The 26,222-nt window shown below is 40.2% G+C and overlaps 1 long non-coding RNA gene across 1 annotated transcript in view; it reads right to left on the bottom strand.

Annotated features, from left to right (window-relative positions):
* Nucleotides 1-26,222, bottom strand: part of LOC138849036 (uncharacterized) — an 82,198-nt gene that overhangs the window by 53,742 nt on the left and 2,234 nt on the right. The window lies entirely within an intron of this gene.

A 26,222-nucleotide genomic window follows, 5' to 3' on the forward strand; every position in this document is an offset into this window, starting at 1 on the left:
TCTCAAACCAGCACCTCCACTGGGGAAGGGACTGGATTGGAACTGGAGCAGCTGGGACTCAAACTGGCATCAATATGGGATGCTGGCACTGCAGGCAGCAGCTTAACCTGCTGAGCTACAACACTGGCCTTATAAGTTCGATCTGTCCCCTCAGCTCCATTTTCTACGCCTCCAAGCACACATATTGTTAAAATGTTATGGTTTCTTTCATTGCTATGTTGTGCTGTTGATATAAACAAAAATGTTTATGGATCTATCTTGGCATTTAGGAATATTTATATTCATGCTTGAATTGTTACCTTTGTACTAATACCTTCAATACTTTCAGAACTCTTACTGTTGTCTTTCGGTTTCTACTATGAGCAATATTGACATTTGCAAGTAACCTCCTCTTTCTCCTCTTTTATTTCCTCTCAGAATCTAATTTGAGCTAGTATTGTTCTGTTCTCAGTTAATACCTGTGAAACAGTTTGGTTAATCTATTCTTAATATACTCATTCTATTCTTGCTTTAGTTTTTGGTAGCTGTACTCTATTACACTATTAGAACACATATATATCACTCACCATACTTACACACGTATGTTTGTAATCTCCATTGAGATTTAGTTTTGCATTAGATAATGCCCACTGCTGGTCTCTACATCCATGCCTCTCTAGTGATGCTGCTGTGTGAAAGCTGTTCTTCAGTCAGTTCCCCAGGAAAGATCTTTGAAATTATATGTCTTGAACTTTCACAGCTTCCAAGTAATTTTACTGAACACATTATATTGGAGTACTACTTTGAATAGATGCAGTCTTTGGCTCACATTTCATTTTCTCTCCTCTTATAAACTATTGTTAGAAAACTAAAATATCGGCTGGTGCCATGGCTCAATAGGCTAATCCTCCACCTGCAGCACCGGCACACCAGGTTCTAGTCCCGGTCGGGGTGCCAGATTCTGTCCCGGTTGCTCCTCTTCCAGTCATCTCTCTGTGGACTGGGAAGGCAGAGGAGGATGACCCAAGTGCTTGGGCCCTGCACCCCATGGGAGACTAGGAGAAGCACCTGGCTCCCGGCTTCAGATCAACGTGGTGCGCCAGCCGCAGCGGCCATTGGGGAGTGAACCAACAGCAAAGGAAGACCTATCTCTGTCTCTCTCCCTCACTGTCCACTCTGCCTGTCAAAAATTTTAAATAGCAAAACAATTTCTTTTAAAAAAGTGTCTGGTCCTCTGATCTGAATATCCAAACAACTTGGAAAATTCCAATGAAAGCTTAGTAAGACTGTGCTTCAGAGGTACAGCAAGATGGCAGCTTATTAAGATGCTCCAGCAATCATCTCCCCACAAAGACACCCCCTGAAACAGTGACTCACACACCATGGCAACTTCACAATAGCTAAGGAATCCAGGTAAGAGACCACAGTGCCTGGTTTCACTGTTTGAAGAAAATATGCATTGAAGAAAGCAGGAAGGAAAGAGTTGCCTCCCCCAGTTCCAAGTAGCACAGCATGGAGAGAGGTCCCTCACCTCCTGCTTAAGGGAGGGAGAGGGAATTAAGTCCAGACCTTAGACTTGAAACCTCAGATGAGGCCTGAAGCAATAAAAACTAGGGCCAGACAGGGCCCAGCAATCTCGGCCCAGACCAGTACCTGCAGGCTACACCTCTGAACCCTCTTTGGCCAGGCACCCACAAGACATCTCTTAAACTCCAGAACACAGCAAACCAAGACTTCAGCTGTTAGGTAGTAAGGAAAGAACTGAGCTTCAGACTTTGTCTTGGAGCTCAGAGGGGAACCCATTGCAATGAGACCTAGCATGATAAAGCTCAAAAGGACTCTACCCCAGACCAGTAATCAGACAGGGAGAATTTAGACCTACCACAGCATCTGGCAGAGGCCAGCACCCTAGCAGGGACTCATTTCAGCATAAATCACCAGCAGCCTCATGAATGGGCCTGAAATGCACCCCCGAGACTGTGCAGGGCCTGGTGATAGTAAGACCCAGGTATGACTCAGTTTAGTGTTAGCTCAGGTGGCCAAATGGCTTTCTGCCCTTCCTCCAATCTCAGAAAGATTGAAAGGAGCCACAGGACTATGTCTTGAACTGGTGACAGACTGGTAAAACACAACGCTGCATAGACCCCAATGGTCTTAGTTCAGTGCTTATAGATGGATCCTCTGGACATGATCTGGCGTCAGGTGGAGTCCCCTAACACCAATTTAGTGTGATTATATGGCATCCAGCATCACCAGTGGCCGGGTGTAACCCTCCTCAGGCTGTGAGTCCACTTAAGGAACAGAAAGCCTGTGGCAGTGTAGGCTTTGATGCTGCACTGTTCTCAGCGGGCTGTTGGCTTGGCTGTGATCTAGGATTGCAGCACTGGCAGGCCACAGGACCAGGCATCTGGGTATATCCCGGCCCCAGGAAGAGCCTGGCTGGGACAGGCTACCACTTTTTGGTTTATTCCCTAGTTCATTCTGAACAACACACCATCTGTGGATTTGGAACAAACCTGAGCTTGGGGCATCCCTTCTGGCTGAAAAAGTGGGAAAACAATAGCAGACTTGCACCAAACCTCCACTTACAGAGCCATGGGGTGGTAAAGAAAGTAACCAGACTGCCTAGAACTTTAGGAAGAATAGCCACAAACAAAATCAGATTTTGATTATGAAAAAATATCTAATCCTTCAATGTACACACACAGTCATACACACAAAAAAAAATCAAGCATTTTCAGGGGACCGTGACTTCACCTCAAATTAAGGTGCCAGGAACCAATGAGACAGCAACTGACATTTGTGGACTCTCAAGTGAGAAATCAAAATAGCCATTTTTAAAGAAACCCAAAGAACTAAGAAAACACAGAAAAAAATTAATAGTCTAGCAGAAAGACTAAACAGAGAAATAGAATTTTTAGAAAATCAAACAGATATACTTGAACTGAAAAGTGCACTAAGTAAAGTTTAAAATGCAAGGCTAAAAGAGTAGAATAAAAGAAAACAGAAGAACTAGAGTTCAAAGACAAGTTATTTGAACATACATGATTAGAAGAGAAATGAGAATCAGAAACTTTGAGATGTAATTATTTAAGAGCAGATATTGAGTCACTGGGATCCAAGATCGACTTGAGAGGACCAACAGAGCATAAATAATACTCAAAGAGGAATAACCAAAAACTTCAACCTAGAAAGAGTATTCTCTAGGTACAGGAGGGTGGGAGGTCAGTCAAATTCAATTTAACAAAGTCTACCCCAAGACATACTGTAATTAAACACACTAAGGTTAAAAATGAATAAGATTTTCAAAGCTGCAGGAACACAAGCAACATGTATAGGTGATCTAATTAGCAAGAGTACATACTTCTCAGCAGAAACCTTGCAGGCCAAGAGTGAAAGGGGATGAATGTTTTACAGTACTAAAGGGAAAACTGCCAATCAAATAACAATACCCAGCAAACCTACCCCTTAGAGATAAAAATATTCCCAGACTCAAAAAATAGTTTATTACTACCAGACCTACCTTAAGGAAAATTTCTAAAGTGAAGTCTAAGTGAAAGAAAGATGCTAATGGGTAAGAAGAAAATATTTGATGGTACAAAAATCATTTATAAGAATGACCTACAAATTCATAATACCCAAATATTATAAACATGATGCATAAATCACTCCTATGTTTTGTATGAAAAAAAAATAACTGCATTGATATGTTAAGAGAAAGGCGATACACAAAAATGTAAAACTGAACAACAAATATTGAAAATGTGAGGAGAACTGCAGTACAAGAGTAAAGTTCTATCAGTATCTTTCTCTTTTTGTGGGTTTAATTCCTATCTTTATAATCAAAGTTTTTAGCATTTCAAAATAGTTTGCTATAACTAAAAGATTTTTTTGTAAGCCTCATGGTAATTCTAACACAAAATCTATAATACATTTACCAAAAATAACAACCAAGGAGTCAAAATATATTACTAGAGAAAATCACTTTAATGCAAATGAAGATTTTAAGAGGGGGAAAAGGAATACATAAAAATAGAACACAAGTATCACCATGGCAGTAGTAAGTCTTACCTACCAATAATTACCTGAAATATAAATGGATTAAATTTTCCAATTAAAACAGTCACTGAATGGGTAAAAAAAAAAGTGAGACTCAACTATAGGCTGCTTACAAGACGCTCACTGCACTTCTAATGACATGCATAAATGAAATGGAAAGGATGGAATAAAAAATTCCATGCAAATGGAATATCCACAATTCTATCAAATAAAATAGACTGTAAATCAAGAGTACTGAAGAGACAAAATGTCATTACATGATAATAAAGGGTTCAATCCCTCAAGAGAAACAATTAAAGTACATAAACATGTATACAATCCTGGAGCATTAAATATATAAAGAAAATATTAATAGCCACAAAAGACCCCAAAATAAAAACGATGACTTTCACAGCCCACTTTCAGCAATGCACAGATCATCCAGACAGAAAATCAAAGTGACAGCCATGTTCAACTATACCCCAAATCAACGAGACCTAACAGGCACAGAACATTCCATCCAACAGCAGAATACACATTCTTTACAATAGCACATGGAACACACACCAGGACTGATATGATAGGTAAAATAAATTTAACCCAAGAAGTGAAAACTCTAAAGTGAAAACTAAAAAGCACTGATGGACAAAACTGAAGTTGTCAAAGAAATGTAAAGATGTCCCATGTTCATAGATTAGAAAAATATCATTAAAATGTCCACACTAAGAGTGATATATAGATTCAATACAATCCTTATCAAAGAGTTAATATTTTTCAGAGAACTGGGAAGCAAACTACTAAAATTGCTATATAACCACAAAAGACCTCAAATAGCCAACCCAATCTTGAACAAAAAGAAAGCAGGAGGCATTGCACTACCCAACTTCAAAATTGCCACAAGGCTGAAGTAATATGAACATTGTATTAACATAAAAGACAGTCAGTCCAGTGGAACAGAATGGAGAGCCTAGAAGCAAACCCACACAGCCAACTAGTCTTTGTCAAAGATGCTGAGAATACACACTAGAGAGAGAATAGTCTTTTCAATAAATGCTACTGAGAAAACTGGCATCTACATATGGAAGAATGAAACAAGTCTCATCATATTCAAAAGTCAACTCAAAATGTATTAGAGAACTAATGTTAACACCTGAAACTCTGAAACTACTAGAAGAAACTTAGGGGAAATGCTTCAAGACATTGGAATCAACAGAGGTTTTGTGGATAGAATCCTGAAAGGACAGGAAATAAAAAATAGACAAATGGGATTTCATTAAACTAAACTCTGTACAGCAATCAAAGTGAATAGGAGAAAATATTTATAAGTTCTACATCTGACAAGGAGTTAATGAGAAAATAAGGAACTCAAACAACTTAATTTAAAAAAAGTCTAGTTTAAAAATGGGCAGATCTAAATAGTATTTTTCAAATGAAGCCATATAAATGGCCTACAGATACATGAGAAAAATGTTCATCACTAATCTTCAAGCAAATTAAAATCTATAACCACTGGGCCAGTGCTCTGGAATAGCAGCTAAGGCCACTGACTGCAGTGCCTGTATCCCATAGGGGCACCAGTTCAAGTCCCAGCTACTCCACTTCAGATCCAGCTCTCTGCTACAGCCTGAGAAAGCTGTAGTCCTTGGGCCCCTGTACCCACGTGGGAGACCTAGAAGAAACTCCAGGCTCTTGGCTTCAGGTTGGCCCAGCTCTGGCTGCTACGGCCATTTCGGGAGTGAACCAGCAGATGGAAGCCTTCTTTCTCTCTGCCTCTGTCTCTGTCTCTGTAACTCTTTCAAATAAATAGATCTTTAAAAAAAAAAATCTAACTACAATGAATTGTCATTTCACTCCAGTTAGATTGTCTGTTATCAAAAAGACAAAAGATCGGGGCTGGTACTGTAGCACAGCAGGTTAAGCCATCGTTGTAGTGCCAGCATCCCATATGGGTGCTGGTTCAAGTCCTGACTGCTCCATTTATGACCCAGCTCCCTGCTAATGTGCCTGGGAAACCAGAAGATGGTCCAGGTCCCTGGGCCTGCACCATGGGAGACTCGGAAGAAGCCCCGGTTCCTGGCTTCAGCCTGGCCAAACCTTGGCCACTGTGGCCATTTGGGGAAGAGAACCAGCAGATGGAAGATCTGTGTACATGTGTGTCTCTCCTCTCTCCCTCTGTGCCGCTCCCCGTCTTCGTGGAGGAACGACACAGGACCCTGCGCTGTTCTTTCGTCTGCTCGGCCCTCCCCGGGTTTGCTGCTGGTTCTTCCCGGGTTGGCTACTATCCCTTCCACCTCCGTGGAAGGGCAGTTCCCCCTGGCCACATTCCCCACTTCCGCAGGGGAGCGGCACACCGCCGGCCGGCTTTCTCGGGGGCTGCACAGGTGTTCCTTCAGATAGATGTTCCCCTTAGATGTTCCTGGTGCATGCCGTCTCTCTCCTCCTTTATAGTCCTCCTCCGCCAATCCTAACTCGGCTGCCCACACGCCAAGTACGCTGCTCTCCTCCAATCAGGAGCAAGTCCTACAGTTTATTGGCTGAACTGGAGGCAGCTGTGTAGAAGCTGTTTTCTTCTCTCCCAGCGCCATATTGTGGGAGAGCAGATGCATAGAATAAGTCTTAATTCCAGTAACTCAGTCTAGTCCGAGTTGCTCCCCACACTCTGTAACTCTGACTTTCAAATAAATAAATAAATCTTTAAAAACGGGTGGGGGGGGTAACAAGTGCTGGTTAGGACATGTTTAAAAGATAAGGTTTGTTTCACCTTCATTTATAAATAAGAGCTTTATAGTGTATAATATTATGCATTTACAGGTTTTTTAAGACTTGGGCTATGTCCATTCTTTCCTAGCCTTTAGAGTTTCTCGTGAGGAACGAGCTGCCAGTATAATTGGAGATCCTCTGAAGGTAGTCTGGCATTTCTCTCAAGCACAATATACAATCTTTTATGTTATAATGTTGAAAGAATTACTACAGGGGCTGGCAGTGTGGTACATCAGGTAAAGCTTCCGCCTGCAACACAGGCATCACTTATAAGTGCCAGTGCGAGTTCTAGCTGCTCTACTTCTGATCCAGCTCCCTGCTGACGTGCCTAGGAAATCAGCAGAGAATGTCCCAAGACTTGGGCCCCTGCCACTCAGATTGGAGACCTGAAGAAGCTCCTCAATCCTGGCTTCAGAATAGCTAAGCTCTGGCCATTGCAGCCATTTGGGGGACGAAACAGCAGAAGATCTCTTGATCGATCTCTCTCTCTAACTCTATGAACTTCCTGTACTTGGATGTCCCTTTCTCTAAATTAGGGAAATTTTTTGTAATTATCTCACTGAATAGGCCTTCTAACCCTTTCTCTATTTCTATATCTTCAGAAACTCGTATGTTGTGTAGTTTGATAGTATCCCATAGATCTCAAACACTGTTTTTAACTTTTCTAATTTTTGGTATGACTGAGATATTTCCAAAGATTTATATCCTAGCTCAGATATTCTTTCTTGTGCCTCACCAAGTCTGCTATGACTGTCTACTATGTTTTACATTTTGAATTCTTCATTTCTAGTATTTATCTTCAAGATCTCTATCTCATGGGAAAATTTTTCATTCATGTCACATATGGGTATCCTAAACTCATGAATTTGCTTCTCATTGGTTTTTAGTAATCCTATGTTCATTCTTTTGAATTCCTTTTCAGGCATTTCATAAATCTTTGTCTTCACATTCTCATATTAAAGTGTTGTTGTGTTTCTCTAGAGGAATCATTGTCTTCATTGTTCGTGTTTCTACATTTATTATGGCTATTATCTTTGACATATACCTCTGTGACTTAGTGGAGTATCAGCTTCTTCAGTGAATATTCAGAGGTATGTGCTGGGTGGGTCTAGGGAGCCCTGGTGTGTATGGTGTAAGAATCCAGGGTGACAGTGATATTGGGCATAGTAGATCTCTATCGTCAGCAAGAAGGAGGTAACAATTTGTCGCCACTCACCCAGCCTTACAAAAAATGAAGGATGTGCTACACATAGAAACACAGAAAAATAGCCATCATCATGCAAGAATGTGAAGGCAGAAAATCCCCCAGTAAAAGTATAAAGGAAATACAAAGTAAACAATAGGAGTGTTTATGGAAAAAATGGCAAGGCCAGTTTGTTACTTATCAATAGTCACCTTGAATGTAAATGGCATCAACTCTCCGGTTAAGACAGACATAAAGCAAGAACCATCTATTTGCTGCCTACAAGAATCACACCTCACCAACAAAATATACAGAGACCGAAAGTGAGGATAGAAAAAAAGATATTTCATCCTAATAGAAACTACAAATTAGTAGGAGTAGCCACCTTGATATCAGACAAAAACAGACTTTAACACAAAAACTGCTAAAGGAAACAAAGGGCAATAGGTAATAATTAAGGGATCAATTCTATAGGAAGAAGTGATTATAGTAAGTTTATATATAATACCAAAATGCCTATTTTAAAGCAACCTTAATGAATCTAAAGGGAGACACAGACTCTAATACAATGAAAATGGGGGACTTCAACATTACACTTTCATAAAAGGACAGATCAACTAGACAGAAAATCAACAAAGAAACAACAGAACTAATCTACACTATGGACCAAATGTGCCTAATTGATATTTACATAACTTTCATCTCACAGCTACAGAATATACATTCTTTTCATCATTGCATGGAACTTTTTCTAGGGTAAACTATATACTAGGCCATAAAGCAAGTCTCAAAAATTTTAAGAAAAAAAAATTGAAACCTCATTGTCTCTCCCTCTCCCCCTCTATAATGCTGCCTTTCAAATAAATTTTTTAAACACACACACACACACACACAATGAGATTTCACCTCGCTCCAGTTAGTGTGGCCATTATACAAAAATCAAAAGCTATTAAGCACTGGAGATGATGTGGGGGAAAAGGTACCCTAATACACTGTTGGTGGAAATGTAAACTAATACAGCCATTTGTGCTCATTTTGGCAGAACATATTAATACAGCCATTGTGGAAGATAGTATCAGAGATTCCTCAGAAATCTAAATGTAGATCCACCATTTACCTACCATCCCACTCTTGAAAATTTACCTAAACAAAATGAAATCAGTATATCAAAGAGTTACCTGCACCCTCATGTTCACTGCAGCCCAACTCACAATAGGTAAGATATGGAATCCACCCAGATATCTATCAACCAATGACTAGATAAAGCAATTATGGTATATATCCACTATAAAATACTACTGAACCATAAAAACAATGAAATCCTGTCTTTTCCAACAAAATGGATGCAACTGGAAGCCATCAATACTTAGTGAAATAAACCAGTCCCAAAAAGACAAATATCCTATGTTTTCCCTGATCTGTGATAACTGAGAGTACCAAAAACATGCAATGTATGAGCAAAATTGACATTGAGATTTGAATATTGTTTAAAGCCCATGTCTCTTGTTGAAGAACAGTGTTTTTCTCTTCTTTTTACTATTCATTAAACTCTTTATATAGTGTAGGGTTCATCTTATGAATACAAAATAAGGACCGGCGCCATGGCTCACTTGGTTAATCCTCCACTTGTGGCGCCGGCATCCCATATGGGTGCCAGGTTCTAGTCCCAGTTGTTCCTCTTCCAGTCCAGCTCTCTGCTGTGGCCCAGGAAGGCAGTGGAGGATGGCTCAAGTGCTTGGGCCTCTGCACCCACATGAGAGACCAGGAAGAAGTACCTGGCTCCTGGCTTCAGATCGGCTCAGTGCCGGCCGTGGCAGCCATTTGGGGGGGTAAACCAGTGAAGGAAGACCTGTCTCTCTCTCTGTCTGTCAAATAACAATTTTTTTAAAAATACAAAATAAAAAGTAGATCATTGTAAAAACTAAAAAATAAGGCTGGCAATGCGGCTCACTTGGCTAATCCTCCACCTGCAGCACCCTCACCCCAGGTTCTAGTCCCGGTCAGGGCACCAGATTCTGTCCCAGTTGCTCCTCTTCCAGTCCAGCTCTCTGCTGTGGCCCAGGAAGGCAGTGGGGGATGGCCCAGGTCCTTGGGCCCTGCACCCGCATGGGAGACCAGGTGCAAGCACCTGGCTCCTGGCTTCGGATCGGCACAGCCCACCGGCCGTAGGAGCCATTTGGGGGGTGAACCAATGCAAAAGGAAGACCTTTCTCTCTGTCTTTAACTCTGCCTGTCAAAAACAAAAAACTAAAAGAATAAGAAAGGAAGGAGAAGGAAGGGTGGGGGCAGGAGTGAGAGGAAAGGTATAGGGGGAAGTAACACTATGGTCCTAAACCTGTATATATGAAACATGAAATCTGTTCACCTTATATATAAAAATTGAAAAAATCCATTAAGAAATTAAGGTACACAGCAAAAGCAGTAATGGGGAAGGTTATAACAATCAGTGCCTACCTAAATAAATTGGAAAGACATCATATAAATGAGGTACAAATGCCTCTCATGGACCTAGAAAAAAAGAACACACCAACCCAAAATTAGGAGAAAATAATTAAAAATTAAGAAACAAAATTAAGACCAAAAAAGGCCAGTGAAATGAAGAGCTGTTTTTAAAAAAATATATGCAGAACTGCTATACCACTGCCCAATTAACCAAAAAAGGGAGAGAAGCCTAAATTAATAAAAATCAAAGATGAAAAGATGTCAGAATGAATACCAAGAAAATAAATAGAATCATCACAAATTACTACAAACAGCTATATGCTAACAAATTGGAAAATCTAGAAGAAATGGACAGATTTCTATACACATATAATCCATCAAAATTGAGTCATGAAGACATAGAAAACCTTAATAGTCCAATAGCAATAGCCAAGATGGAAACTGGATCAGTAATAAAGACCCTCCCAAAAAAGAAAAGCCTAGGGCTGGATGACTTCATGGCTAAATTTCAAAAACTGTCAAAGAAGTAGTAATTCCAATTCTTTTCAAACTATTCAGAACAAATGGAAGGGAGGGAATCCTCTTGAACTCCTTCTATGAGACCAGCATCACCTTAAGCCAGAAAAAATTACAACAAAGTGTGGGGAGCAGGGCCCATCTCCCGCAACATGGCGGGATGCCCGGGAGACAAATAAGCACTGAGACTATGGACAAATAAGTACTGAAACTACCGAGACTGGACTAGACCACTGAGATGATTGAGACTAACTCAATGCGCCTGATCTCCCACCATATGGGGCTGAGAGAGAGTAAACAAATCTTACACAGCTGCGTCGTTAATTAGCTGATTCCTGGCCCAACCCCTTAAAAGGGGGAGAGAGACACCATGTGCGGCCACACCCCCCTGAGAGAGCCGGTCGGAGAGCTCGCCGCCAGTGCCGCTCCTCCGTGAAAGCGGGGGGAGCGTTGGGGGTGCCACCCCTCCGCGGAGGCGGGGGAGCGGCAGCAACCCAGGAAGGGCCAGGGAAAGAGAACAGCGCAGGGTCCGGTATCATTCCTCCGCGAGTGGGGGAGCGACAACAAAGAATGACCACTATAGACCAATATCCCTGGTGAACAAGGACGCAAAAATCCTCAACAAAATACTAGATAATTTAATCCAACAACACATCAGAATTATCCCTGGTATGCTGGGTTGGTTCAACATTTACAAAGTCAATGTGATACAACACATTAACAAACTGAATAAAAACCATATGATTATCTCAATTGCAGAGACAGAATTTGATAAAATACAGTATCTTTTCATGATAAAATCGTTAAGCAGATTGTGTTAAGGAATGTTCCTTCTACTCCCAATCAAGATGGTATATGACAATGATCCAGTCATCACACTCCTGAGAATTTACCCAAAGGAAGTCAGCATGTGAAAGAGTTATATGTACCCCCATGTTCATTACAACTCAACTCACAATAGCTAAGACAGGAAATTAACCCAAATGCCTGTCAAATGATGACTAGATTAAGAAATTATGGGATATGTACACCATGGAAGGCTACACAATGGTTAAAAAAAATCTAGTCACAAAAATTGAAGAAACTGGAAGCCATACTTAGTGAAATAAGCTAGTCCCAAAGGACAAATACCATATGTTCTCCCTGGCCTGTGAGAACAGAGTACCTAAAAGGCAATCTGTAGAAGTAAAATGGACACTTTGAGAACCAATGACTTTGAACAGCTTTTGTCTTGACTATTGAGGAACAGTTTTTTTTAATATACTATTTGTTGAACTCTTCATTCAGAGGTAATAATATGTGTATAAAGTTAATTAAAAATAGATCTTAGTAGAAAATAAAAGTGGGAATAAGAGAGAGGAGGAAGGGAGGTGGGAGTATAGGTGGGAAGGTGGGTACAGTGGGAAGAATCACCATGTTCCTAAAGTTTTAATTGTGGAATGTATGAAGTTTGTAACTGTAAAACTCTATAGTTCTGCAGACATTCCTACAGACTTACTTCTAAAGATGAGATAGAAGAAATTTAAGAAATGGAACTCAAAAAATTTATCATAAGATTACATAGAATAAAAAGCAAATGCAAAAACTATTGAAATCTGTGCAGTACATGCAAGAAAATTTCTCCCTTAAGATCTTAAAGAAAAATCAAAATGAAATGAAGAATTCAATAGAATAAAAAATACAGTGGAGAGCCTTAACAGAAATTATTGAAGCAAAAGAAAGAATATTTGGACATAGAAGACAGAGCACAGGAAAGTACACAGTCAAACCAAACACAAGAAGAGGAAAAACAAAAACAAATCAAAAAACACTGTTGGGAATCTATAGGATACTATTAAAAAAAAAAAAACATACAGGTCCTAGGAGATCATGAAGGCATGGAGAGAGAGAAAGGATTAGAAGGCCTTTTAGTGAACTAGTAACAGAAAACTGGTTTGGAGAAAGGGACATCCAAGTACAGGAAGCACATAGAACTCCCAATAGACATGAACAGAAAAGATCCTAGCCACGACATACTGTAATCAAACTCACCACAGTAAAACATAAAGAGAAGATTCTAAAATGTGCACAAGAGAAATGCCAGGATTACTTTCAGAGGATCTCCAATTAGACTCAAAGCAGACTTCTCATCAGAAACCTACAGGCTAGGAAAAAATGACAAGATACAGTCTAAGTCTTAAGAGAAAAACACTGTCATCCCAGAATATTACACCCTGCAAAACTCTCATTTGTGAACAAAGGTAGAATAAAGACCTTCCATAATGAACAGAAATTGAAAGAATTTGTCACCACCCGTCCCATCCTAAGGATGTGTTGCACACAGAAACATGGTCATCACTATGAAAGAAGGTAAAGGAAGAAAATCTCTCAGTAAAAGATCAAACGAAGTTCTAAGTATAAATTAGGAATATCTTTGGAAAAATGGCAGAGTAAAGTCATTACTTATCAATAGTTACATTGAATGTAAATGGCCTCAACTCCCCAGTTAAAAGACACACTAGCTGAATGGATTGAAAAACAAACCCCATTTATTTGCTGCCTACAAGAAACACATCTTAACAACAAAGATGCACACAGACTGGAAGTATGGAAAGATATTCCATGCAAACAAACCAAAAAAGAGCTGGTACAGCCATCTTAATATCAGACAAAATAGACTTTAACACAAACCAGTTAAGAGACAAAGGTCACTAAATGATAAATGGATCAATTCAACAGGAAGATGTAACTACTATAAATGATTATGTACCTAATTACAGAGCACCTGGCTTTTTAACAGAAATGTTAAGGGATTTAAAGAGAATTAGACTCCAATCCAATAGTAATGGGGGCCTTCAATACTCAACTTTCAGCAATGGACAGATCAACCAGACAGAAAAACCAAAAAGACTTAACAGATATCTACAGAACTTTTTAATCATACAGTTGCAGAATACACATTCTTCTCAGCAGTGCATGGAACTTTCTCCAGGATTGACCACATACTAGGCCATAAAGCAAGTCTCAGCAAACTAAAAGAAAAAATCAAAATCATGCCATGCATTTTCTCAGACCATAATGGAATGAAGCTGAAAATCAGCAACTCAGGAATCTCTAGAACATATGCAAACACATGGAGACTGAACAATATGCTCCTGAATGAACAGTGGGTCATAGAAGAATTCAAAAGAGAAATCAAAAAATTTCTGGGAACAAATGAAGATGACAACACAACATATTGAAACTTATGGGATACAGCAAACGCAGTGTTAAGAAGAAAGTTTATAGCAATTGGTAGCTACATTAAGAAATTAAAAGGCACCAAATAAATGAGCTATCAATGCATCTCAATGATCTAGAACAGCAAACCAAACCCAAAACTAGTAGGAGGAAAAGAAATAAAATTAGAGAAGAAAACAAAACTCAATCAAAACTCAATCAAAAAGCCAAAAGATCAGCAAAACAAAGAGCTGGTTTAGAAAAATTAAAAAATTGATACATTTGGCAGAACCAAAAAAAAAAAAAGGAACACCCAAATAAATAAAATTAGAGATGAAAAAGTAAATAATGGACACCACAGAAATAGAGTCATCAGAAATCACAAAGAGCTGTATGCCAACAAACTAGGAAATCTAGCAGGAATGGAAAGATTCCTGGACACATACAACCTACCTAAATTAAGCCATGAAGACACAGAAAACCTAAACAGACCCATAACCAAGACAGAAATTGAATCAGTAATAAAGGCCCTCCCAACAAAGAAAAGCCCAGGACCCGATGGATTCACTGCTGAATTCTACCATTTAAAGAAGCATTAAACTCCAATTCTTCAAGATATTCAAAACAACTGAGAATCCTCCCAAATTCTTTCTACAAAGCTAGCATCACCTTAATTTCTAAACCTGAAAAAGATGCAGAGAAAGAATTAAAGACCGATTTCCCTGATGAACAGACACAAAAATCCTCAATAAAATTCTAGCCAATAGAATCCAACAACACATCAGAAAGATCATCCACCCAGACCAAGTGTGATTTATCCCTGGTATGCAGGGACAGTTCAGCATTCGCAAATCAATCAACGTGATACACCACATTAACAAACTGCTGAAGAAAAAATCATGATTATCACAATAGACGCAGAGAAAGTATTTGATAAAATACAACACCCTTTCACAATGAAAACTCAAAGCAAATTGGGTATAGAAGGAACATTCCCCAACACAATCAAGGCAATTTATGACAAACCTATGGCCAGCATCATATTGAATGGGGAAAAGTTGAGGCATTCCCACTGAAATCCGGGACCAGACAGAGATGCTCACTCTCACCATTGTTATTCAGTATAGTCCTAGAAGTTTTAACCAGAGCTATTAGGCAAGAAAAAGAAATCAAGGGGATACAAATTGGAAACAAAGAAGTCAAACTATCCCTATTTGCAGACCACATGATTTTTTATATAGGGCATCCAAAGAACTCCACTAAGAGACTACCAAACTCTTCTATGAGTTCCAGTAAAGTAGCAGGATACAAAGTCAGCACACAGAAATCAAAAGCCTTTGTATACACAGACAGTGCCATGGCTGAGACAGGACTTCTAAGGTCAATCCTGTTCACAATAGCTACACACACACACACACACACACACACACACAAATCAAATACCTTGGAATAAACTTAACCAAGGTTGTCAAAAGATCTCTACCATGAGAATTACAAAATGTTTTAAGAAAGAAATAGAAGATGCAAAAAAAAGGAAAAAATATTCCATGTTCATGAATTGGAAGAATAAGCATCATTAAAATGTGCATTCTTCCAAAAGCAATTTACACATTTAATGTTATATCAACCAAAATACCAAAGACACTCACCTCAGATCTGGAAAGAAATGATGCTGAAATTCATACAGAGGCACTGGAGACCTCGAATAGCTAAAGCAATCTTACACAACAAAAACAAAGCTGGAGGCACAATACCAGATTTCAAGACGTACTACAGAGCAGTTATAATCAAAGCAGCCTGGTACTGGTACCAAAACAGATGGATAGACCAATGGAACAGAATAGAAACATCAGAAAAATCAACCCAAACATCTACAACCAACTTATATTGACAAAGGAACTAAAATCAACCCCTGGAGCAATGACAGTCTATTCAACAAATGGTGTTGGGAAAACTGGATGTCCACATGCAGAAGTATGAAGCAAGACCCCTGCTTTACACCTTACACAAAAATCCACTCAACATGGATTAAAGATCTAAATCTTTCTCTGAAGGGAGGAGAGAACTTCCACTTTGACCATGGCCTTGTGTAAATATGATCAGAGTCAGTGAACTCAGGGGGCTTCCATAGCCTTGGCAGCTCATGACAAGAGCCTAGGGTGATTACTGATGCCATAAACAAGAGTGTCAATTTGTTAAGTCAACAACAGGAGTCACTGTGCACTTACTCCTCATGTAGGATCTTTGTCCTTAGTGTGCTGTACATTGAGATTTAATGCTATAACTAGTACTCAAACAGTATTTTTCACTTTATGTTTCTGTGTGGGAGCAAACTGTTGAAATCTTAATGTATGCTAAACTGATCTTCTGTATATAAAGAGAATAGAAAATGAATCTTGATGTGAATGGAAGGGGAGAGGGAGTGGATAAGGGGAGGGTTGCAGGTTGGAGGGACGTTATGGGGGGGAGCCATTGTAATCCATATTCTGTACTTTTATTTAATGAATATAAATTTCCAAAGTTTAAAAAAATCAAAACTAAAAAAAAAAAATCTAAATCTATGACCCAACACCATAAAATTATTAGAGAACATTGGAGAAACCCTACAAGATACTGGCACAAAGACTTCTTGGTAAAGACCCCAGAGGCACAGGCAGCCAAAGCCAAAGTTAACAACTGGGATTACATCAAATTGAGAAGTTTCTGTACTGCAAAAGAAATAGTCAGGAGGGGCCAGTGCTGTGGCACAGTGGGTTAATTCTCCGCCTGTGGTGCCGGCATCCCATGTGGGTGCAGGTTCTAGTCCCAGACGCTCCTCTTTCAGTGCAGCTCTCTGCTTTGGCCTAGGAAAGCAGTGGAGGATGGCCCAAGTGCTTGGGCCCCTACACCCACGTGGGAGACCCGGAGAAGGCTCCTGGCTCCTGGCTTTGGATTGGTGCAGCTCCAGCTGTTGTGGCCATTTGGGGGGTGAGCCAACGGAAGGAAGACCTTTATGTCTCTTCCTCTCACTGTCTGTAGCTCTACCTCTCAAATAAATAAAATCTTTAACCAAAAAAAAGAAGAAATAGGAAAGTGAAGAGGCAACTGACAGAATGGGAGAAATTATTTGCCAACTACGCAACTGATCAAGGATTAATAACCAAACTCTACGATGAGATCAAGAAACTCCACAACAAAATAACACAGTTAAGAGATGGCCCAAGGACTTAGACATTTTTCAAAACAGAAAATCCAAATGGCCAACAGACACATGAAAAAATGGTCAGGATCACTAGCTGTGAGGGAAATGCAAATCAAAAACGATGATGAGGCCAGCACTGTGGCATAGCAGGTTAAGCTGCTTCTTGTAGTGCCAGCATCCCATATGGACGCCAGTTTGAGACCCGGATGCTCCACTTCCAATTCAGCTCTCTGCTATGGCCTGGGAAGGCAGTGGAATGTGGCCCAAGTCCTTGGGCTCCTGTACCCACATGGGAGACTTGGAGGAAGCTCCTGCCTCCTGGCTTTGGATTGGCACAGCTCTGGCCATTGCAGCCAACTGGGGAATGAACCAGCAGATGGAAGACCTCTCTCTCTATGCCTTTCCTTCTCTGTGTAACAGTGACTTTCAAATAAATTAATAAATCTTAAAAAAATGGCTTTCATACAGAAATCAACAAACAACAAACCTCAAATAGCTAAAGCAATCTTCTACAACAAAAACAAAGCCAGAGGCAGCACAATACCAGATTTCAGGACATACTACAGGGCAGCCAGACAGAATGTCTTAAGGGACACAGTGGACCCACGTGGAGGGTGTGGCTTTCATACAGAGAAGAACAACAAATGCTGGAGAGAATGTGGGGGGAAAGGTACCTTAATCCACTGTTGGTGGGAATGTAAACTGGTAAATCCACTTTGGAAAACAGTATGGAGATAACTCAGAAATCTGAATATAGACCTACCATATGTCCCAGCCATTCCACTCCTGGGAATTTACCCAAGGGAAATGAAATCAGCATATGAAAATATTATCTGCACCCCCATGTTTACTGCAGCTCAGTTCACAACAGCTAATACATACAATCAACCCAAATGCTTGTCAACCGAAGACTGGATAAAGAAAGTATGGGATATGTAACTATGGAATACTACAAAGAAATGAAATCCGGTCATTCACAACAAAGTGGATGAATCTGAAACCATACTTAGTGAAATAAGCCAATCCTAAAGGGACAAATACCTTATGTTCTTCCTGACCTGTGATAACTAGCAGAGTACCTAAAAGGCAGTCTGTAGAAATGAAATGGACACTTTAAAAAGCAATGAATTGGTTAGCCCTTGTCTTGACTGTTGAGATAGTTTTTTTCATACTGTTTGTTGAACTGTTTACTTAACATAGTTACACATATGTATATAAAGTCAACTGAAAATAGATCTCAGTAAAAAAAAATAAGAATGGGAATAAGAGGGAGAAAGAGGGGTTAGGAGTATGAGTGGGAGGGGGGCATGGTGGGAAGAATCACCATATTCCATATTCCTAAAGTTATAATTATGAAGTATATGATGTTTGTAAAGCTATATAGTTCTGCATACATTACTACAGGCTTACTTGTAAGTACAATTTAAAAACTTGCCATGGGACTCCAAATCCCCTTAAGCTTGGTGGTAAAAATTGCATCTGAAGTGTTAAAGTGGTCACATGGATAGGATTAAGGGTCTGGTAATAATGATAGAATTAAAAAGGAGGGAATGCTCCAACATGGGAAGCAGTCCTTAGAGCAGACTCATACAATGACAATTGCTTTAATTAGCACTCTGACCTCAAAAATCAGCCCTCAAGGGATTCTAGTCTGGTTGAAAAGTCCATGAGAGCACTTCAAGCATGAAAAGCCAAGACAATGTGGCAAAAAATGTCCTACATGAAGGGCCTCAGTGGGTGAGACCCCAACAAAAAGAAGTGGTCAAAGAAGGAGGTACTCTTAAGGGAGGAGAGAACTTCTACTTTGCTTATGGCCTTGTCTAAAGACTGATGGAGTTTGTGGATTCAAAAGGCTTCTGTAGTCCAGGCAGCTCATGTCAAGAGCCTCGGGTGATCGATTGGTGGCATCATACTTAAGTGTGTTAAATAACAGGAGTCACTGTGCACTAACTTCCCATGAAAGACCTCTGTCCTCAAATAGTTGTATTATAATTATGTCTAGGTGCTCACAAAAGATGTCATTCGTGGGTGCTTCTGTAAGTTTTTTTTAAAAAGTGAAAATAACTTGAAGATGCAACGACTTTGAACAGCCCTTGTCTTAACTGTTGATGAACAGTTTTTTGTTTTGCTATTTTTGGGGTTTTTTTCCATGCAAATTTGTTGAACTCTTGATTACTATAGAGTTGGTGCTTTTTAAAAATATTTTATTTATTATTTGAAAGGCAGAGTTAGAGGCAGAGCTAGAGAGAGAGGTCTTCCAACCACTGGTTCACTCCCCAAATGGTTCCAACAGCTCAACCTGGGCCAATCCAAAGCCAGGAGCTTATTATGGGTCTTCCACATGGATGCATGGGTGTTTGGGCTATTTTCTACTGCTTTCTAGGCCACAGCAGAGAGCTGGATTAGAAGATCAGCCAGGACTCGAACTGGCACCCATATGGGATGCCAGCATGACAGATCAGGGCTTTAACCCACTACACCACAGCACCAGCCCCTAGATTTGGTCTTCTGTTTATAAAGTTAATCAGAAATGGATCTTAATGGAGAATGGGACTAGGAGTGAAGAGATGGACGGAAGGGAGAGTGGGTGGGAGAGTGGCTATTGTGGGAAGAATCACTATATTCCTAAAGTTGTAGTTATGAAATGCATGAAATCTGTATTCCTTAAATTAAAGGCCTCTTTGGGGGAGGAAATAAAGAAAAAGAAGAGTGATATCATAGAGCAGCAGGGATGGCACAATCACATAGCAGCAGAGACGATGCCATCTTCTTGGAGCAAATTAAGAGAATCCTACAGCAGCCTGTGTCACTGGCGATACTGCTTGAAGGAGATTCTCATGGACCCCACTGACTGAGCCCAGCCTGGAGCACTAGCAGGGGGCAGGGTCTCCACCTAACCCCCTGGAGGGAGAGGACATTGTTTTCTTCACATTCACACACAAGTGCTCCTGCCAAGCAGCAGGGAGGAAGCACTATCTTAAGAAGGCAAGTAGAGGCTGCTGCAGCCCATGCCTAACTTGGGGATTATATTGGAGGGATAAATCCATGGTCCCCATTGACTTTGAGTCTGGCCTGGAGGGTTGGTAGGGGATGGAGTTCTCAATTTGCCAAGGCAGAGCACCAAGCAACTGCTACTGGTTAGGCAACTGACTCCATAATGCTTAGACTCTCTCTCTGCAAATGGAGGAGATTTGGGAGCCCTGCATACCATGACTGTAGGAATTCTGTGACTACAAAATAGGGCAATGGGTGTGGCTGTGTATTGGCTGCAGATGATCAGAGTTCCCTGAGCACCTGGGGTGGGTCATCACAGAAGGTTCCGTGATAACACTGAGAAGCACCAAGATCCTCTATGTGTTTCATGCACCTGTGTTGGTGGGAAGTGTAGCCACTGTGGGCTCACCCTGTACATTTTGTTCACCTTGGTAAAGTGGGGTGAGACTGATCACACCAGCCAATGCAATTATACCCTCCTCACTACCATGCTCAACTAAGGTGTCACTCTGGACTCTAGCCCTACCACCAGGCACTGGCTCTAACCTGATGGCGTCACCTAGCATATGGCTCTGGATAGCCAGAAGGAGCAGACATTCCACTAAGCCACAGAGGCTTATTTCAAAGATAAAAGCCCTTATAGGAGAAAACCAGCAAGTGTTCCCACAAATGCTTTAAAATAAACAAATATAATAAACATGAACAAGGAAGACAACATGCCCCCCCCCAAAATAACACATTTCAATATTAGAATGTGAAGACTAACAGATTGATGAAATGCCTGAAAAGGAACTCAAAAGAATGATTCTAAAATTAAAGCACGCAGAAGCAACTACATGAGTTAAAGAAATACATACAAGGTGGAGCCAGCACTGTAGCACAGCGGGTGAAGCTGCCTCCTTAGTGCCAGCATCCCATATGGGCGCCAGTTCAACACCCGGCTGCTTCACTTCTGATCTAACTCTCTGCTGTGGCCTGAGAAAGCAGTAGAAGATGGCCCAAGTCCTTGGGCCCCTGCACCTGCATGGGAGACCCAGAAGAGGCTCCTGGCTTTGGATCAGCTCAGCTCCAGCCAATGCAGCCATTTGGGGAGTGAACCAGTGGATGGCAGACCCCTCTCCCCTCCCCCTCCCCCCCCCCCCCGCCTCTACTTCTCTCTCTGTGTAACTGCGACTTTCAAGTAAAATAAATAAAAACTTTAAAAAAATTACACACATGTCATGGATGAGATACTCTGCCAGGAAACAGATATTAAAGAGAAATCAAACTGAAATATTAGAAATTAAGAATTCAGTATATCACATTAAAAATTCTGTGGAAAGCCTTAACAGACTTGGTGAGGCAGAATAAATCAGCTACAAGACAAATCTGTAAAAAAATCTCAGACAAAAAAATTAGAAAAACAAAAAATAGTGTTTGTGATTTATATGATACTATCAAATGACCAAACATACATGTCTTATGATTTCCTGAAGGTGTAAAGGTGTGGAAAGTGAATGGATTAGAAGACCTATTCAATGAAATAGCAAGAAACTTCCCTATTTTGGATAAAGACAGGGACATCCAATACAGAAAGCATATAGAACTCTCAAATGATATGACCAGAGAAGATCAGCACATGACACATTACAGTCAAACTTTCAAAAGTAAAACAGGCCGGCGCCGCGGCTCACTAGGCTAATCCTCCGCCTAGCGGCGCCGGCACACCGGGTTCTAGTCCCGGTCGGGGCGCCGGATTCTGTCCCGGTTGCCCCTCTTCCAGGCCAGCTCTCTGCTGTGGCCAGGGAGTGCAGTGGAGGATGGCCCAGGTGCTTGGGCCCTGCACCCCATGGGAGACCAGGAAAAGCACCTGGCTCCTGGCTCCTGCCATCGGATCAGCGCGGTGCGCTGGCCGCAGCGCGCCGGCCGCGGCGGCCATTGGAGGGTGAACCAACGGCAAAGGAAGACCTTTCTCTCTGTCTCTCTCTCTCACTGTCCACTCTGCCTGTCAAAAAAAATAAAAATAAAAAAAAAAAAAACAAAAAAAAAACAAAAGTAAAACAAACAGAATATCCTAAAATGCACACAAGAAAGCACCAAGTTATCTACAAAGGATCCCAATTAGATTCATATCCGATTTCTCATCAGGAACCCTATAGGCTAGGAGAGAATGAAGAGACATAGTCCAAGTCCTAAAAGAAAAGAACTGTCAGCCCAGAATACTATACCCTGCAAAGCTCTCATCTATAAATGAAGGTGAAATAAAGACCTTCCAAAACAGATATTTAAAGAATTTGTCAGCACTCATTCAGCCTTACAAATGATACTTAAGTATGTGTTACACAAAGAAACAGAGAAGGAAAGCATCATGGAAGAATATGAAGGCAGGAAATCTCCTAGTGAAAGTTCAAAGGAAATCCAAAGAAAATAATAGGCGTAATTATGGGGAAAATGGCAGGAATAAGTCATTGCATATCAATAATGGCATTGAATGTAAATCGTCTAAATTCTCCAATTTAAAGATATGGACCAAATGGATTAAAAAGCAAGACCCATCTATCTGCCACCTACAAGAAACACACATCACCAAAGGTACACACAGACTTAAGTGAAAGGATGGAAAAGATATACCATGCATGCAGAAAGCAAAAAGGCAAGAGTAGCCATACTAATATCACACAAAATTGACTTTAACACAAAAACTGTTCAAAAAGCATTATTCATGATTAAGGCATCAACTCAACAGGAAGATGTGACTATGCAGCATGCATGCAAAATGCGTAGGCAACCAATGCTAGGATATCTGGGTGATTATAACAAATGTTAATGGATCTAAAGGGAGACATAGGTTCCGAAAACAATAATGGGGGACTTTAACATCCCATTGTCATCAGGGATAGACCAACTAGACAAAAGAAAGAAACAGAGCTAATCTATACTATAGATCCTAACTGATCTCTACAGAACATTTCATCCCACAGCTGCATAATACACATTCTTTTCATCAGTGCATGGACTTGAGGACAGACTATATGCTAGGTCATAAAGCAAGTTTCAACAAATTTTAAAAAATTAAAACATACCATGTATCTTTTCTGACCACAGTGGAATAAAGCTAGAAACAATTTAAGAAACTCTAGAAAATAGGCAAACGTGGAGAATGAACAATATGCTCCTGAATGAACAATGTGCCATAGAAAAGGGAAATTTAAAAAAAATAAATGAAGGAAGATGACCACATATCAAAACTTACAGCAAAATCACTGTTGAAGAAAGTGTATACCAACTAGTGCCTCCATCAAGAAATTGGACAGGTATCAAATAATCAAACAATGAATCTCAAGGATCTAGAGAAACTACAGCAAACCAAACCCAAGATTAGAAGGAAAGCAATAAAAATTAGAGTACAAAATTAATCAAAAAAGCAATACAGAAGATTGGTGAGATGAAGAGCTGTTTTTTAAATAAACAAATTGATACACCATTAGCCCAACTAACCAAAAAAATGGGTGTGTATGTATGAAGTAGATGTATGAGAAGATCCAAATAAAATCAGAGATGAGAAAGGAGATGTTAGAACAGAAACCAAAGAAAAAAGAATCAGCAAGAACTACTGCAAACAGCTATATGGAATTGGAAAATCTAGAAGAAATGGATAGATTTCTAGACACATAATGTACAAAGATTGAATCATGGAAACAAAGAAAACCTAAACAGACCAATAACCAAGATGGAGATTGAATCGGTAATAAAGACTCTCCCAACAAAGAAAAGCCTTGGACTCGATGGCATCGCTGCTAAATTCAACCAACTTTTGAAGAACAGATTGTAATTCTTCTTAAAGTGTGCAAAGCAATTGAAAGGGAAGGAGTCCTTCCAAACTCCTGAGGCCACCTTCACCTAATTACAAAACCAGAAAAAGATAAAAAGACAACTATAGATCAATATCCTTGATGAACATAGATGCAAAAATCCTCAACAAAAGCTAGCTAATTGAACCAAACAACACATCAGAAAAATCATTCACCAAGACCAAGTGGGATTTATTCCTGGTAGGCAGGTATGATTCAACATACAAAAAATAAATGTGATACATCACATTAACAAATAGATGAATAAAAACCCTATGATTATCTCAGATAAAGAGAAAGATGTTGAAAAAATACAACATCTTTTCATAATTAAAAAAAAAAAAAACTTAAGCAAATTGGGTATTAAAGGAACATTCCTCAACATAATGATGGCATTCTATGACAAACTCGCTGCCACCATCCTATTGAATGGGAAAAAGTTGGAAGCATTTCCACTAAGATCTGGAACCAGACAAGAATGTTTCACCAATGTTTTGAACATAGTTCTGGAAGTTTTAACTATATCCCTTAGGCAAGAAAAGACATCAATGGGATACAAACAGGAAAGGAGAAAGTCAAATTACCCCTGTTTGTAGATAATATGATCCCACATATAGTAAAATAAGAATTCTATAACAGATTATTGGAATTTATCAGAGTTAAGCAAAGTTGCATAATATAAAAATCAACTCAAAAAATAACCTTGATTTGTTTATAATCCTTGTCTATACACTTGAGGCATGGTGGCTTTTCTACTTACTATTTGTTGAATTCTTTAATTAGTAGAGGGTTAAGCTTATGATTATGAAGAAAATTTGAGGTATGTTATTATCATAAGGAAAAAAGAAGGATGGATGGTGGGATTAAGAGGGGAAGATAGGGTGGGAAGTATCACTATGCTCTTAAAGCTGTATATATTAAATTTATGAAGTGTGTTCCCTTCTTATAAGTAAAAAAAATAATTAGGCTACAATTTCATCTCTTTTTAATGTTTTTCTGATGTACTTTCATTGAGCAATGTTGTAATATTTTTAATCTTTTTTCTGCTAAGAACTTTCACCATGGTCTTTTACCTGTTGCTCACATTTAGTAAGTGAAAGAAATTTTCTTTCTCCATGGAGCCTCTTCTGCAGCTGATACTCAGACGTGAAGAGAGCAAGTTCTTTGGGGGTTGCTTAACTGCAGGCTTGTGAATCCCAAGGCTGCTGGTGGCCACTGAGCCATGTGGAAGGAAAAGCTTATTTGCAGTAAGAGAAAAAAGGCCTCAGGTTACAAGGGAAGGCGTGCTGATTACTGAAATCTCTGAGCCAAGCTGCAGCAGCTGCAGTGGTGGTCCTTGCCTCTACATAAACCAATGAATTCATTTCTGCTTGAGCTAGTTTGGGGTGGACTCTGATACCACACAAAACCCAGACTATCACATTTATATTTGTGAAAGTACATGGGTCTGGTCATTAGAAGGATTTTTCTCAACTCATTCCTACTAAGGCTTTTTTTAAAGAAGTGAAATGGATTAAAGACTAACAAGGATGTGAGAGAAATTACTTCACCTGTGAGTCAGAGACTATCAAACAAAATTTGGTGAACTGCTCTAAGGTTTTTTTTTTTTTTTGACAGGCAGAGTGGACAGTGAGAGAGAGAGACAGAGAGAAAGGTCTTCCTTTTGCTGTTGATTCACCCTCCAATGGCCGCTGCGGCCGGCGCACCGCGCTGATCCGATGACAGGAGCCAGGAGCTTTTCCTGGTCTCCCATGGGGTGCAGGGCCCAAGCACCTGGGCCATCCTCCACTGCCCTCCCTGGCCACGGCAGAGGGCTGGCCTGGAAGAGGGGCAACCGGGACAGAATCCGGCACCCCGACCAGGACTAGAACCCGGTGTGCCGGCGCCGCTAGGCGGAGGATTAGCCTAGTGAGCCGCGGCGCCGGCCACTGCTCTAAGTTTTAAGAAGCATGCACTACACAAAGTTCAGTGTATGGTTTATAATTAAAATGAAGGGAAGTAACTGGGTGAGAGCATATGACATCACACATTGATGGGCTGGTACTAATAGAGTTTTAATCAGAAAATATACATTACTGTTGTCATGGAGTGGCACTTATCA

The sequence above is a fragment of the Oryctolagus cuniculus genome, chromosome 3, assembly GCF_964237555.1.
Source record: "Oryctolagus cuniculus chromosome 3, mOryCun1.1, whole genome shotgun sequence".
NCBI classification, from domain to species: domain Eukaryota; kingdom Metazoa; phylum Chordata; class Mammalia; order Lagomorpha; family Leporidae; genus Oryctolagus; species Oryctolagus cuniculus.